The sequence below is a fragment of the Apium graveolens genome, chromosome 7 (genome assembly GCF_009905375.1).
Source record: "Apium graveolens cultivar Ventura chromosome 7, ASM990537v1, whole genome shotgun sequence".
Classification (NCBI taxonomy): Eukaryota; Viridiplantae; Streptophyta; class Magnoliopsida; order Apiales; family Apiaceae; genus Apium; species Apium graveolens.
The window spans coordinates 165,149,081-165,164,206 of NC_133653.1; positions in this window are offsets into that span (position 1 = coordinate 165,149,081).

Below are 15,126 nucleotides of genomic sequence, written 5' to 3' on the forward strand. Positions count from 1 at the left end.
GCCAATTCCAGCTTTCTTCAGTTGAGGCTCTACTCACTAAACAGATTGCAGAACCATCAGAACTTGTTGAAAGCTTAGCTTCATAAATGTTACCACGCCTGAATCCCTTCAGAACAATTTTTTCTTTAGATTTACTAACTATTTCACAATGTTCTGCAAAGAAATCAACATGATAACCTCTGTCACAGATTTGACTTATACTCAGTAAGTTGTGTTTAAGTCCCGAGACCAGAGCTACATCTTTAATGATGACATTCCCAAGATTGATATTGCCATATCCCAAAGTTTTTCCAATGTTGCCATCTCCATAAGAAACACTTGGGCCAGCTTTCTCCACAAAGTCTGATAGCAGGGCCTTATTTCCAGTCATATGTCCTGAACATCCACTGTCCAGAACTAAAATATTTTTCCTGTTGCCCTGCAATCAAAAAGACCACTAATTATTAGTTTTAAGGACCCAGACTTGCTTGGATCCTTTGGCCTTTTTAGGTTTGTTAACATTTGCAGCGGATTTAGCATCAGATTTTATGTTAACAGTTTTCTTATCAGAACTTATACTACCAGACTTTGAATCAGAACTTACACTAGAAGGAACAACAGAAACTTTCTTTAAAGAAGGTTTTATTTGATAATAATCATAGTACAAACTATGATATTCCTCACAAGTATAAATGGAATGCCATAAACTACCACAATGAAAACAAGGATTTTGTGGTTTGTATCTAACAGACTGACTCTTAACTCCTGACTTTGTAGATAAGGAGTTAATATTCTTATTCTTCCTGCAAAAAGAAGCCAGATGGTTAGAACTTCCACATTTATGACATGCTTTCCTAGGAGCATCGGGAACAGATTTATAGTTATTGCTTTTATTCACACCTTCCTTTCCATTCCTGTTTTTCCTAGGTGATTTTACCTTGTTTGCATTCTTAACATCTTTCAGCTTATGCTTAAGCTGCTTCTTTGTCATTAAGCCTATGTTAACTTCAGCTATCTTTTCCTGTTTTAGTTTGTCAGAAGCTAATTCCTTTTTAACTTCTGATTTCTCATTTTCAGATTTTTCAGTTACAAACTTAACAGGTTTTAACTTCGGCTTTTGCTTATCAACAGGCTTAATTTCTACAGTTCCTTTTTCATTTTTATTTTCTCCATAGCCTAAGCCCTCTTTCCAGTTTCCACTGCTTAGCAAATTTTGAGTTGTTTTTCCAGAGTTAGTCCAAGTTCTTATAATCTCTCTCTCCTTTTCTAACTCAGTTTTTAGAGATTCATTCATTTTTAGCACTTCATCCCTAACATAAAAAGCATCATCTCTATCCTGCTGAGTTTGATGGAACATGACTAACTCTTTTTCTAAGAAATCATTTCTTTTCCTAAAAGCAAGATTTTCAGAAGTTAATCTTTCACATGTTAAAGTTTGATCTCTATAACTAACAAACATGGTTTTAAGATATCTTCTCAACTCATTAATATCATCAGTATGAAAAGCATAAGTAGTCTGAGGTACCTTTGTTTCAGCAGCTTCAGAACTGCTCTCAGAACTTGATTTATCAGCATTTGCCATCAATGCATAGTTCTCCTCACTTTCAGAGTCTGAGGTGTCTGTCCAGCTTTTCTGCTTTGTGACAAGAGCTTTGCCTTTGTCACTCTTGGTCTTCTTGCAATCAGGAGATATGTGGCCTTTCTCACCACAATTATAACATTTAACATTAGCGTAATCTCCTCTGTCAGACTTTCCTACTCTTCCTTCAGATCTTCTGAAATTCTTCTTTTCAGAACTTATGCCTTTTCTGGAAAACTTCTTTCCCTTCCTGAACTTCCTGTATGCAATCTTTGTGATTCCTTTCACCATAAGAGCACACAGCTTCATCATCTCCTCATCAGCATCAGTTTCAGGCAAGCTTTCAGAATCTGAGTCATCATCACTCTCAGAACTTGATGACTCAGTATCAGACTTTATGATAAGAGCTTTACCCTTGTCTTTCTTTGAGGAAGGTGGTTTGGGGGATTCCTCTTCAGCCTTGAGAGCAACTGTCCTTGACTTTCCTCCTTTCCTCTTGCTTCTTTGTTCCATCTCAAGTTCATGAGTCTTGAGCATTCCATAGATTTCATCAAGAGTTATTTCATCAAGATTGTAGTTGTCTCTTATTGTTGTTGCCTTCAAATCCCAACATTCAGGAAGAGCTAACAGGAATTTAAGGTTTGTATCTTCAAGATCATACTCCTTATTTACTAATGACAAGTCATTTAAGAGTTTGACAAATCTATCATATACATCAGTCAATGACTCATTAGTCCTAGAGTCAAAGTGTTCATACTCTTGAGTGAGTATTGTCTTCCTGTTCTTCTTAACTGTTTCAGTTCCTTGACACCTTGTCTCCAGTGCATCCCATATCTCCTTAGCAGTCTTGCAGTTAATTACCCTGTTTGACATTACATTATCAATGGCACTATGCAATAAGTGTCGTACCTTGGCATCCTTAGCAATAGATGCTATATCTTCAGCAGTGTAATCACTCTTTTCCTTTGGTACGGTCATTGCTGCTTCACCTGCAACTACAACAGCGAGCTTGGTAGGTTTGTGAGGGCCTTCCTTGATTCTATCAAGGTATTCTGGATCTGTTGCTTCCAGAAACATGGTCATCCTTACCTTCCATATGGGATATTCAGATGGTCTCAATATGGGAACTTTGATAGTCTCATATCGACTCTGAGTTGATGTCTTTGATGATTCCTCAGTTTTGGTAGGCTTAGTTGGAGTTTCTGTGTCAGACATGATTGTGTTTGGATCTTTAACTGTATGTATGTTAACAGAAGGCTCTGATACCACTTGTTAGGTCACACTTTCACTGTAGAGAGGGTGAATACAGTGTTTATTACAATCAAATCAAACTTCAAGAACTTATGTAACAGAAAACAAACTTTATTTAATCAATAAACTCTGTTACAATCTGGAACTGTTATCTCTCAGTGATGAACAAAATATCACGAGAGCTGCTAGGGTTATAGTAAATAATATTCTCGATTATGATAACACTTTTAGTGTAAACCCTATGTCTGTGTTTATATACTACACAGTTACAAGATAATCGCTAATTGATATGGAATATAATTCTGCTTTCTAAAATATATCAATCAGATATCTTCTATTCCAAGTATTCCATTCTTCACGGAATTCCTTCTTCATGCATATCTCTTCTTATGTTTATCTTGATCTTCTTAACTTTAATCAGCTACTGTCCTTATCTGATCGTCCTTCAGCACTTAAGTTCTGATATCTATCTCCTGATAACATAAGTACTGATATCCCTTAAGTTCTGACTTCCAGTATAAGTACTGATCAGTTAAGTACTGATTTGTTCTGTTCAAATAAGATCTAAACATAAAACATATTAGCCATGACATTATCAAATATATCTAACAACTCCCACTGAGCCACTTACACTTTCATGGACGCCCACTGAGCCCATGTTGCTTATGCCGACTCAAATAGATGGACTTACTTCCCGAACGTTGGGTAAGTAATCAATTCATTTATCAAAACAGCAACCTCGTTGTGAATATAAAATACACCACAGAGCCGGATCCTTTAGATTTTTGAGCGAGTATTCAAGTCCCCTTCAAAAAGGAAGATCTTAAATTTGAAAACGAGTTTTGGGATCCGTTCTAAACTTTAAAAATCATTTTGAAGACTCGAAAATATTTTTAAGAATGTTTGGAGTAATGCTGATTTAATGAAATAAATCAGTCCCGATATATTAGAAAATATCTGAATATTATTATTTAAATAATATTCCCATAAGGATAATCTTTATAAAAATAATTGAAGTAGAAGTTTTAAAACTCATACTTGAAATGAATAATAAATAACCAAAGATATACTTATACGAAAGTACGATCTTTATTTGAATAATCGAAAATAAGTTTGATTATCGAAACATTATTCTTTAATAAAATAAAGAATATTATTTAATAAAATAAGCAGAGTCATAATTCCTCAAATGAATATTCAAAATAATATTCATTAAATAAAACAAAGGGAGTCATAAGTCCTCGAATGAATATTCAAACTAATATTCATTAATTAAAATAAAGTTATCAAATAAACCTTATTTGATTAATAGTTTTGAAAACTATATCTATATATATATAAATATATATATATATATATATAATATACTCGGGAACATAGACTCCCGATTTAGAAAATGTTCACCTTTGGGTCCCCTACACTAAGGGTATACACAACTACTGCTTATCTCTAGCATATGTATTATGCAACTTATAAGCATTTGAATCAAAAGTTAGATATCAATATTATGAAATAGGCATGCATTTAAACCATATCAGCATGCTCCAATATACCGCAAGATTTGCTAATAACAATCATGCATCTATCAGAAGATAATGCATATACATATATACATCACCACAACAGTATAACGGGTAGAAAACTTGCCTGAGTGTTCCCGGAATAGACTTAAGCTTAGACTGGGTCCGGTAACTTATGAACAATAACATAATCTGGAATTAGACCACGGTCGTTTAAGAAACTAGTTTTTAACCACTTAGACCCTAACGTTCGCTTTTGCGCTTAGCGATTTACATAAGTCGCTCGAGTACCCTTGGCTCCACCATTTTTAATAAATTAACCGTTATGAATTTTAAGGCGATTCTTTCGCGAGTACTCTACCAACTGCCAAATCCACTTTACATAATTGTTTCATACTCCAATTAGTCATTTAAGGGCCTTAACTAAGGTTTCAAAGTAAGGTGAGGGTTAATGGTTCGTTCGCGAAATGCCGTTACTTAAAACGGTCGTTTCTCCTAAACCGTACATCGGATTCAAGCGAACCACATATTAAAACGAAGCTTACGTCATAATCTAACTAAACATGGAAAAGTTACAGATTCAATAGTTAGCTCTCTGTCCCGAACACTGAGAACAAATAGTTGTATGAAATTGGGCATTACGACGGCTATATTTACGCGATTACCAAGTTTTAAACCACTCCAAACAACCACCATTCAACTCACAACCAACAATACAACCAACCCTCATCCAAACCTTACTATATCAGTCCCCAAACCTCAAGATTTTCCAATTTATACAACCCCACACATGAACTACTAGCTATACTTAAGTTTCATTAACTATAAACAAGATTTCAACATCCAAATCACTACAAATCCAATCCAAACTCTAAACACACAAGCATCATGCTTCTCATTTACTATAACCATCAAAACCATCGTAATACTCAAAGTAAATTTAGGGTTTGGAGGTGTTATACCTTCCTTGGAGTGATTAGAGTAGCTAGGAAGTCTTAGGGAGCCTCCTACAAGCTTGATCTTTCCAAAGAAATCAAGAACACAAAGTTAGGTTTTGAAGTTTCTAAAAGTCAGATTGAAAGAACTGTCAAAACGAGGGTCTTACCATGCTTATTTGGACGAGACTTGTGAACAAGAGTTGTAGGCCATCTCAATACCTTTCCAAAGAGCTATAGAACATACTATTTGAGTGAGTTTTGAAGGAGATATGGTAGTTTGAAGTTGCTACTCTGGTTTTGGCCGAGAGCTTCTTGTGGAAAAACAAAGTCAACTTCTCAATTTTTGTGTTATGATTTCTTTTGGCTTGGTTCTTTCTCTTGTTTGCTAATTAAATTTACCAAGGTAAAAATTACATGGCTCACAATCAACCAACTAACCTTTCTATTTGTCATGCTTATGTCACCATGCCTATGTCATCTTTCTTATGTCATCTTCTTACACTTGTTTTCTTCTTATTGGTATGATGACATCATCACCCACTAACCTCTTTGATTAACCCCTAATTACTTGGTCAATGACCGCTTATCTGTTATACGGTTCGCTTAACTTTCGTTCTCGTTTATCGTTTGAGGGATCATACCCGAGATCTCATTACTTAGGTTCCCTTAAACCTTTCTCAATATTTTATATTCCTTTTATGATCCTCTCTTATAATCGTTGAATTAAAATCCTTTTAATCATGTTACCTTAACTCAATTCTTTTTGTATCTGGTGGGTTTTCGGGAAAAATCAAAGTGGTCGAATTTGGATTCTGACGATCTTTACATACACTTATATACCATATAGAGTACTAATAAGATCTCTGAATATCAATAAAAGAACCCCTACATAGTGTGGCATGAAAAGTTTTCTTATTCAGCATAATCAGCAAAATCACTATTCATAAGGGTTACAAAAAGTTCAAATTTTTTTTTGGGGTTATTACAGTGACCCTACTTACCAACTAACACGGACCACAACAGGTTAAAGTATGCACACAAGCCAAACACACACTTATATTACAAACCGTTTAAATCCCAACTATCTAAACTTAGAACTGAGTATTTAACTTTATTACAAACTTTAACAAACTTAAATTACTCCAAAAGGTGCCTACTAGCTTAACTCGATCAACCTGAACCCCTAGCTCTCGCGCTAGATTGGGGATCCTCGGTACCAACAGGTTCCTTCTTCACTGGAAAAGAACATAAACAACATCGCACAAATGAGCTAACTAGCTCAGCAAGTCACAATGACAAAACTGAGAATAATGATCATCAATTGAAAAAGGTTTATGATATTGAGTGAACAATGAATTATGATTTAGAATTGGATATTATATTTTCATTTTAAAAACCAAGGTTAGGCTGCTGATCAGTCACGCACTAACCCCGAGCAAAGCACACAGCACTGCTCTAACTACTGGATCCAAGGCACACATTGGCCTAACTTGACCATTATATGGTCTCACCACGAATCTGGTCCACAATATTATAAAAACAATCTAATTCTAACATAATAACAGGATAAACAATAATAAGCAATAAACAGAATCATTAACAACATTGGACATTCAATAATGAAATGGTTTCAATCTTTATAAGGATCAATATGGCATTTTCAAAGCTTGGCTATTAGGTAATGAAAGAATTGGATAACAAAGGAATCAATGTTTCAGGGTTACCAGGAATTGGTCTTTCAAATCATAAGGTACAATGGTTTGAGTATATAAGTAATTCGGTTTAGTGTTTGGTATTTAGTCTGTATGTATTTGTGGAGTAGTATCGTATATTTGTGGTTCGTATTTGGGTGTACAACAATCAATGGTTTAGAAAGAATAAGGTTTACGGCTCTAGATCAATAACTGGAATCAGGGTTTTGGGTTCAGTGCTTCAAAGCACTTGCAATATAGAATAGGACTATCAATCCACTACACTATATCTCGAGAAAGCTCAGAACACTTGCCTGGTATTAGCTCGCTATACTGCGCTCACTTTCAATCACAACTGTCTTACTCCTCAACTATCTGTTTCCCTTTTCTACGCCTTGCCTCTTCTGCTCATATATTATAAGCATCGATCAATATTCAACTCATACGATTCTATTTGACATGTACTTCTATCTACCCTTCGTTTCACCCAAATCCGATTAACGGATTGAAAGTTATACTATAAACAAGTGGATACCGAACATATAGACCGACAGTTAACCAAAAGGTCACATATAGCACATAACACGTCAAATAATCAAGGATATATCATTTATAAAGAAGTCTCGGGTCATAAACGGGCTTTCGGATATTTAAAATGATTTTTAAAACATTTTTCGGAATTAAAACGGGTCGTTGGATCAATTTCGGAGTAATAAACAGGGTTCGGTTGGCCAAATCTGGCTTCAAAACAATTTTATAATCTTTATCGAGCCTTGAAAATAATTTAAAATAATATTTTAAAGCTCAAAACTATTTTTCCGAATTTTTAAATCATTTTTAAATAATTAAATCTAATTAAATAATTAATTAAATCAATTAATCAATTAATTTTGAATTAATTGACCAATTAATCAATTAATTATTACCTAAAATTAATTAAATAATTAATTCAGATTTATTTTTGAATTAAAAATAATTTTTGGAATTAAAATAATAATTTTTGGAATTTTCAGAAATTAAAAATGAATTTTTATAATTAAAATAAATAGGAAATATGATTTTTAAATGATTTATAGACAGGACTCCTATTTCTGCAAGTTTTGGAAACCTGGGTGACTAAACTTCACCATCTTTAATAGTTCAGGGACTAAACTGCAATTTTGCAGTTTAGTCGCTGGAAAAACGACGGGCTCGCCGGGGAACTCGTCTCCGGCACCGTCACCCCTCCATCTCCTCCAGATCACTTCTACTCATCATCAAAAATCTATTTATGCAATCAAAACATTTCAATAACCCCAGACTTGGCCGGAAATTGGCCAAGAACATCGTCGGTTTCCGGCGAAACATCGAAAATTTAAAAACACAACTCCCTTCGATTCACTAATCCTCTGTTAAAGAGCTATATACCAATCGATTGCAAATTTCATAAGGAACACAACCCACTATAAATCAACAGCTAGTAACCCCTAAATCAAAAGGCCCCAAATTTTAATTGAAAACATTCATACGGGTTATAAACCCTAATTTTAAAATTCGAAGATTAACTCAATTTTGAACATGTTATTGAACTCCAAATCAGACGTATGACATATGAAAATCATCAGGAAAACAAGCTCTACAACATGCAATCATCAAATCATTCAAACAATCATCCGAACAGAAATTCATAATTTTAATAAAAATAATTCGAAAATAATTAAAAATATAGAAAATAAACCTTGATTTCTGCAGGTATATGGTTCACAGAATCTGAAAGTACTCCTCGAGACCTTCGATTTGGTTACTCCAACTTTCCCAACCGATTTCAGTAACACCTTGAAATTATAGTTTGATTCTCAGAAGGTTTTATGAATTTAGGGTTTTTCTCTGGAAAATTATATATTTAGCTGACTGTAAATGATTTTGATACAGAATAAAATACGGTAAAGGCTATTTATAATTACGGAAAATTAGTATCCCGTTAGATCATTCCGGATATAAAATGGTACGTTTATTTGTAAAAACTGATCCAAACGGTACCGGTTTTCGGGATAATTATCCAAATCAGTACAATTTGTACTCCGATCTTGTTCTCAGCGCCTGGTTACACATATTACGAGGTGATAATTGTGATAGTTTAATAAAAAGATCTCATTTATCGAAAATACGAGTTTTATCGATTTACCGAAACAAATAATGTATTGAAAATGTTGCGCCGGGACCCGCGCAGGACAAACACTACGCCGGATCGAAAAAGTCGAAACATGGAAAAAGCTCGGAATATTGCAATTAGATTAGGAAGGAGTTCTCGGAAGAGTTTCGGGTTATAAAAACGTATTGGGTGACATCGGTTGGTTCCCGATTGTATAAAATAGTTTTTAAATACTCAGAAAAAGATTTTATAAAATCCATATAATTCCTATAAAATCATAAATCAATATAAAAATAATTAGGAAGATATGACAATTATCTATATTTTATTTTGGACATATAAAAATTAAAATACTCAATTAATATTATTTTTAAACATCGAGACACATTTAACACTTAACAGATAATTCACAAAATAGATACTGAACACATATAATAATTATTTATTAGCAAAATAATTACACGGTATATCACAGATATTACATCCTTCCCCCTTAAAAGAATTCTGTCCTCAGAATCTCCTAAGAAAATAAATGAGGGTACTTTTCTTTCATATCACTTTCTAACTCCCAGGTTGACTCTTCGACCTTAGGGTTTCTCCACAATACTCTTACTAACTTTACAACTTTATTTCTTAATAATTTCTCTCTTTCCTCTAGAATTTTTATCGGACTCTCTACATATGACAAATCTGCCTGAAGCTCTATTGGCTCATATTCTATTACATGCCTGGAGTCTGGATTATACTTCTTAAGCATCGATACGTGAAAAACATTGTGAATGTGCTCCATGTGCGGAGGTAACGCCAACTCGTAAGCTACTTTGCCAACGCATTTTAGAATCTCAAAAGGTCCGACATATCTTGGGCTCAGCTTTCCTTTCTTTCCAAATCTTTTTAATCCCTTCCATGGTGATACTTTCAGTAATACCAAGCTTCCTTCTTCGAATTCCATATCTTTTCTTGATTGATCTGCATACTTTATTTGACGGTCTTGTGCGGCTATCAATCTCTTCTGAATAACTTCAACAACTTCCTTGGTCTGCTGTACCAATTCAGGTCCAAGTATTTTGCGTTCTCCTACTTCGTCCCAATATACTGGAGATCTACATTTGCGTCCATAAAGGGCTTCATAGGGTGGCATCCCAATACTGGCGTGATAACTGTTGTTGTAAGCAAATTTTACCAGAGGTAATTGCTCGTCCCAACTCCCTTTGAAATCAATAGCACAAACACGTAACATATCTTCAATCGTCTGGATCGTTCTTTCACTTTGGTCGTCCGTCTGTGGGTGGTAAGTCGTACTCATATTCAGTCTTGTTCCCAAACATTCTTGAAAACTTTTCCAAAATCTTGAATTAAATCTTGGATCTCGATCAGATACGATAGACACAGGAACTCCATGACGAACTACAATTTCCTTAAGGTGCATATGAACTAACTTGTCGAGCGAAAATCTTTCATTTATAGGCAGAAAATAAGCTGACTTGGTAAGTCTATCCACTATAACCCAAATGGCATCATGATTAGCCCTTGTCCTTGGTAATCCAACTATGAAATCCATGGCAATATGTTCCCACTTCCACTCTAGAATTTCCAATGGCTGTAACAATCCACTTGGTCTATGATGCTCTGCTTTAACTCTCTGACATGTATAACATCTGCTAACCCATTCCATAATTTCCCTCTTCATATCTGGCCACCAATAATTTTCTTTTAAATCTCTGTACATCTTGGTACTCCCTGGATGGATCGAATACCTTGAATTATGAGCATCCTGTAAAATTTCATTCTTCAGCTCCGTCACCGATGGAATCCAAATTCTAGAAGAAAACCTAAGAATACCTTGATCGTCCTTTTGCGTGCACAATTCTTCACCTACCAAACGATTTATATCTTAATCCATTACATCTTCCTGACACTTCTTTATCTTTTCTAACAACTCCGACTGGAAAGTCATACTATACACTTTTTCTTCATCAGGCTTGCAAACTCTAATTTCCAATTCTAATTTCTGAAATTCCTTATATATTTCTTCGGGCACTGATAACACATTTAACTTTTCCTTCTGACTCAACGCGTCTGCTACAACGTTCGCTTTACTGGGATGATAATTAATCGTGCAGTTATAATCCTTGATTAATTCTAACCATCTCCTTTGCCTCATATTAAGCTCCTTCTGTGTGAATATGTACTTCAAGCTTTTGTGATCCGTGTAAATCTTGCACTTTTCCCCATACAAATAATGTCTCCAAATCTTCAAAGCGAAAACTATGGTTGCTAGCTCCAAGTCATGAGTAGGATATTTCTGTTTGTGTGGTTTCAATTGCCTTGACGCATACGCAATCACTATATCGTGCTGCATCAGAACACATCCGAGTCCTTTATGAGAAGCATCGCTATAAATTATGAAATTACCTTGATCGTCTGGAAGTGATAAAACAGGTGTCGTGATTAGTCGTTGCTTCAATTCCTGAAAACTTTCTTCGCATTTATCGTTCCACATAAACTTTTCATTCTTCCGTGTAAGCTTTGTCAATGGTGTTGCAATCCTTGAGAAATGTTGAACGAATCGATGATAATATCCCGCTAATCCCAAGAAACTTCTTACCTCTTGGGTGTTCTCGGTATTTCCCAATTTGTAATGGCCTCAATCTTTGCTGGGTCCACTTTGATCCCTTCATTACTGACTATGTGTCCTAAGAACTGAACTTCCTGTAGCCAAAATTCACACCTCGAAAATTTAGCAAATAACTTCTTTTTCCTTAAAATCTCCAAAGTTGTTCTTAAATGTTCCGCATGATCATCTTCCGTCTTTGAATAAATCAAAATATCGTCTATAAACACAATAACAAACTTGTCTAAGTATTCTTTGAAAATTATGTTCATCAAGTCCATAAACGCTGTCGGGGCATTGGTCAATCCAAAAGACATCACTAAAAATTCATAATGTCCATACCTTGTCCTAAAAGTTGTCTTTGGTATATCCTCTGGCTTAATCTTTAGTTGATGATATCCCGATCTTAAGTCAATCTTGGAGAAGTACTTGGCTCCCTTCAATTGGTCAAATAGATCGTCAATTCTGGGTAACGGATACTTGTTCTTGATTGTAAGCTTATTGAGGTCCCTATAGTCGATGCACAGTCTCATGCTTCCGTCTTTCTTCTTGACAAATAATACCGGTGCACCCCACGGGGATATACTGGGTCTGATTACTCCTTTTTCTAATAACTCTTACAATTGCTTCGCTAGCTCCTTCATTTCAACGGGCGTCATTCTGTACGGGGCCTTGGATACTGGTTCCGTTCCAGGTGCTAAGTCGATTGCAAACTCAATTTCTCTGTCTGGAGGAAATCCTAGTAACTCATCGGGAAACACGTCTGGATATTCATTGTCGACTGGAATATCTTCAAGTTTTGCTGGCTCCTGACTTCTGTCAATCACATATGCCATGAAATGCTCGCATCCTTGCCGTAGTAACTTCTTGGCTTGAATCATTGTTAAGAATTTCTTTACTTGCTTCTGGCCCTTGAACGTTATTATCCTTTCATCTGGCGTCTTCACCATTACCTTCTTATTTCGACAATCTATCTGGGCATCGTGCTTAGATAACCAATCCATTCCTAGGATAACGTCAAATTCTCCTAACTTAAATGGTATCAAATCTACACAAAACCTACTACCAGAAATCTCAATCTCACAATTCCCATAAACTTGATTAACAGATACACGTTCTTGATTTGCTAATTCCACAGTCATTATTTCATTTAAACACTCAACTGGATAATTTAACTTACTAACAAAATCTTGTGAAACAAACGATCGAGTTGCTCCCGAATCTATTAACACTTTGGCACATAAAGAATTCACATTAAGCGTACATATCACGACATCAGTATCCTGGATAGCGTCCTTCACAAATATATCAAAAACTCTAGCCCTTGGAGTCTCGTTCACTGCTGGGGTAGATCCCATAATCCCCAATGCATTACTGACTGGGGATGGTGTCTTGCAATCCCTTGCTATATGTCCTGGCTTCCCACATTTGAAGCATGTAAATCCAATAGTTGGAACCTTAACTGCTGGATTTCAAATAGGCTGATCCTTATTTGTTGACTCTTTTGTTGGCTGATTTCGGCACTCCCTTGAATAGTGCCCTTTCTGATTGCACTTGAAACAAAACACATTTAACTTGTTACAAACTCCTCCATGTTTCTTCCCACATACCTGACAATCTGGAAAAGTTAATCTCAACCGATTCGGCTGATTCACATTGGCTGGACGGTTGCCCTGGTTTCCGTCGCCTGCATTTTGCCTTTTGAAATTAAAATTTCTCCCTAGCTGAAACTTGCCCTTCTTAAAGTTTGGAAACTTCCCTGGTTGTGACTGACCTTCATTTCCTTCAAATTTCCTTTTCTTGCTTTCTTTCTCCTTCCGTGACATCTCGCTCTCTGTCTCTGCGATCATGGCCTTCTGTACAACTCCTGCATAGGTATCCAATTCAAAAATGGCTACCTTCCCTCTGATCCATGGCTTCAAACGTTGCTGGAATCTCTTAGCTTTCTTCCTGTCGGTATCCACATATGACGGCACATACCTTGACAATTCTTCAAACTTGCTTTCATAATCTGCCACCAACATATTTCCTTGCTTTAACTCTAAAAACTTCAACTCCATCTGGTCCTGAACAAATTGGGGAAAATACTTTTCTAAAAACAATTCCTTAAACCTCTCCCAAGTAATAACATATGTACCTTCCAATGTCTTCACCATCTCCCACCAATAGGTGGCCTCATTCTTCAAATAATAACTTGCAAACTCAACCTTCTGTTCTTCCTTTACTTTTACTAAGGCAAATGCCTTCTCTATCTCCTTTAACCAAACATTTGCTTTAATCGGCTCTAAGGAACCCTTGAATTCTGGTGGGTTTACTGCCTGAAAAGTTTTGAAAGTTACCTGGGGGTTGGTCTGTCTTTGCTGTTGTTGTGCCAGGTGAACTGTTTGTTGGGCCAAGATTTGGAGAATCTGGGCTATTGCTAGATCTATGGGTCCTGGGTTCACATTCTGGTTTATATCATCTTAGTTGTTATTGTTGTTGTTGTTATTGTTGGTTTCTTCATTCTGGGTGTTGGTGCGGGTATTTCTTCTGGGAGGCATTTTCTGTAAAGAATCAAACAACTTATTTAGCTTTTAAATCAAATCTTTGCATAAAAGAAAAGTTTTGTAAAACAGAAATATCTCTTTTTGAAAACAGTTATAACAGTTGAACTAAGTATATTGCATGCTTCTTTACAGAATATAAACAGTTAAGGGAATAGGGTACATGGTATCACAGGGGTATAGCTGATGCAATAAATAAGGTAGAATAAAACAGGTGCAGTAAAGTAAATGACAATGCTGGAAAGGAAAAGGTACTAATATATATAGATCAAAAGTTTTGGGTAGTACAAGCGTAAAAACGCTTCGGAAGTAAAAGCAAAAGGGTACAACAACCTACTCACTAGTCAGCATATCTAGTCTATAAATACAACTCAAAAGTCTACTGATACACACTACACACTACTGTACATACTACACAACCATAACAACTCTAATCAGCATCTCCATTTCTGGATCTCTGACTCATGGCATGTCTGGACCTCCAATCTCCTCAAGCTCCTCTAGAACCCACTTAGCCCACTCCACTAGGAAATCAGGGGTGATGTCCTCATGTGTAGCCTCAGCAATCCTCACAGCAGCTGCTCTATGAAACACCTGGAGCCTCTCTCTAAGTCGCCTCCCACCACTCCCAACCTCTCTGGTACGCATGATATGCAATAACTCCTGAATCTGACCCTTTAGGAATCGCTGCTCCATAAGGCAAGCCTCAAACTGATGATATGGGATAGGATAAGAAGAGAACTGGAAAGGTACTCCTGTAACTGAATGACCGGTAAAGCCTGAATCAGTAGGTGGGGGTCCTCTGATAGGTGGCCTCATGCCTGGGGGTGGAATAGCCTGCAGTGGTACGGGCTGCAACACATATGGAGGTAAAATAGCC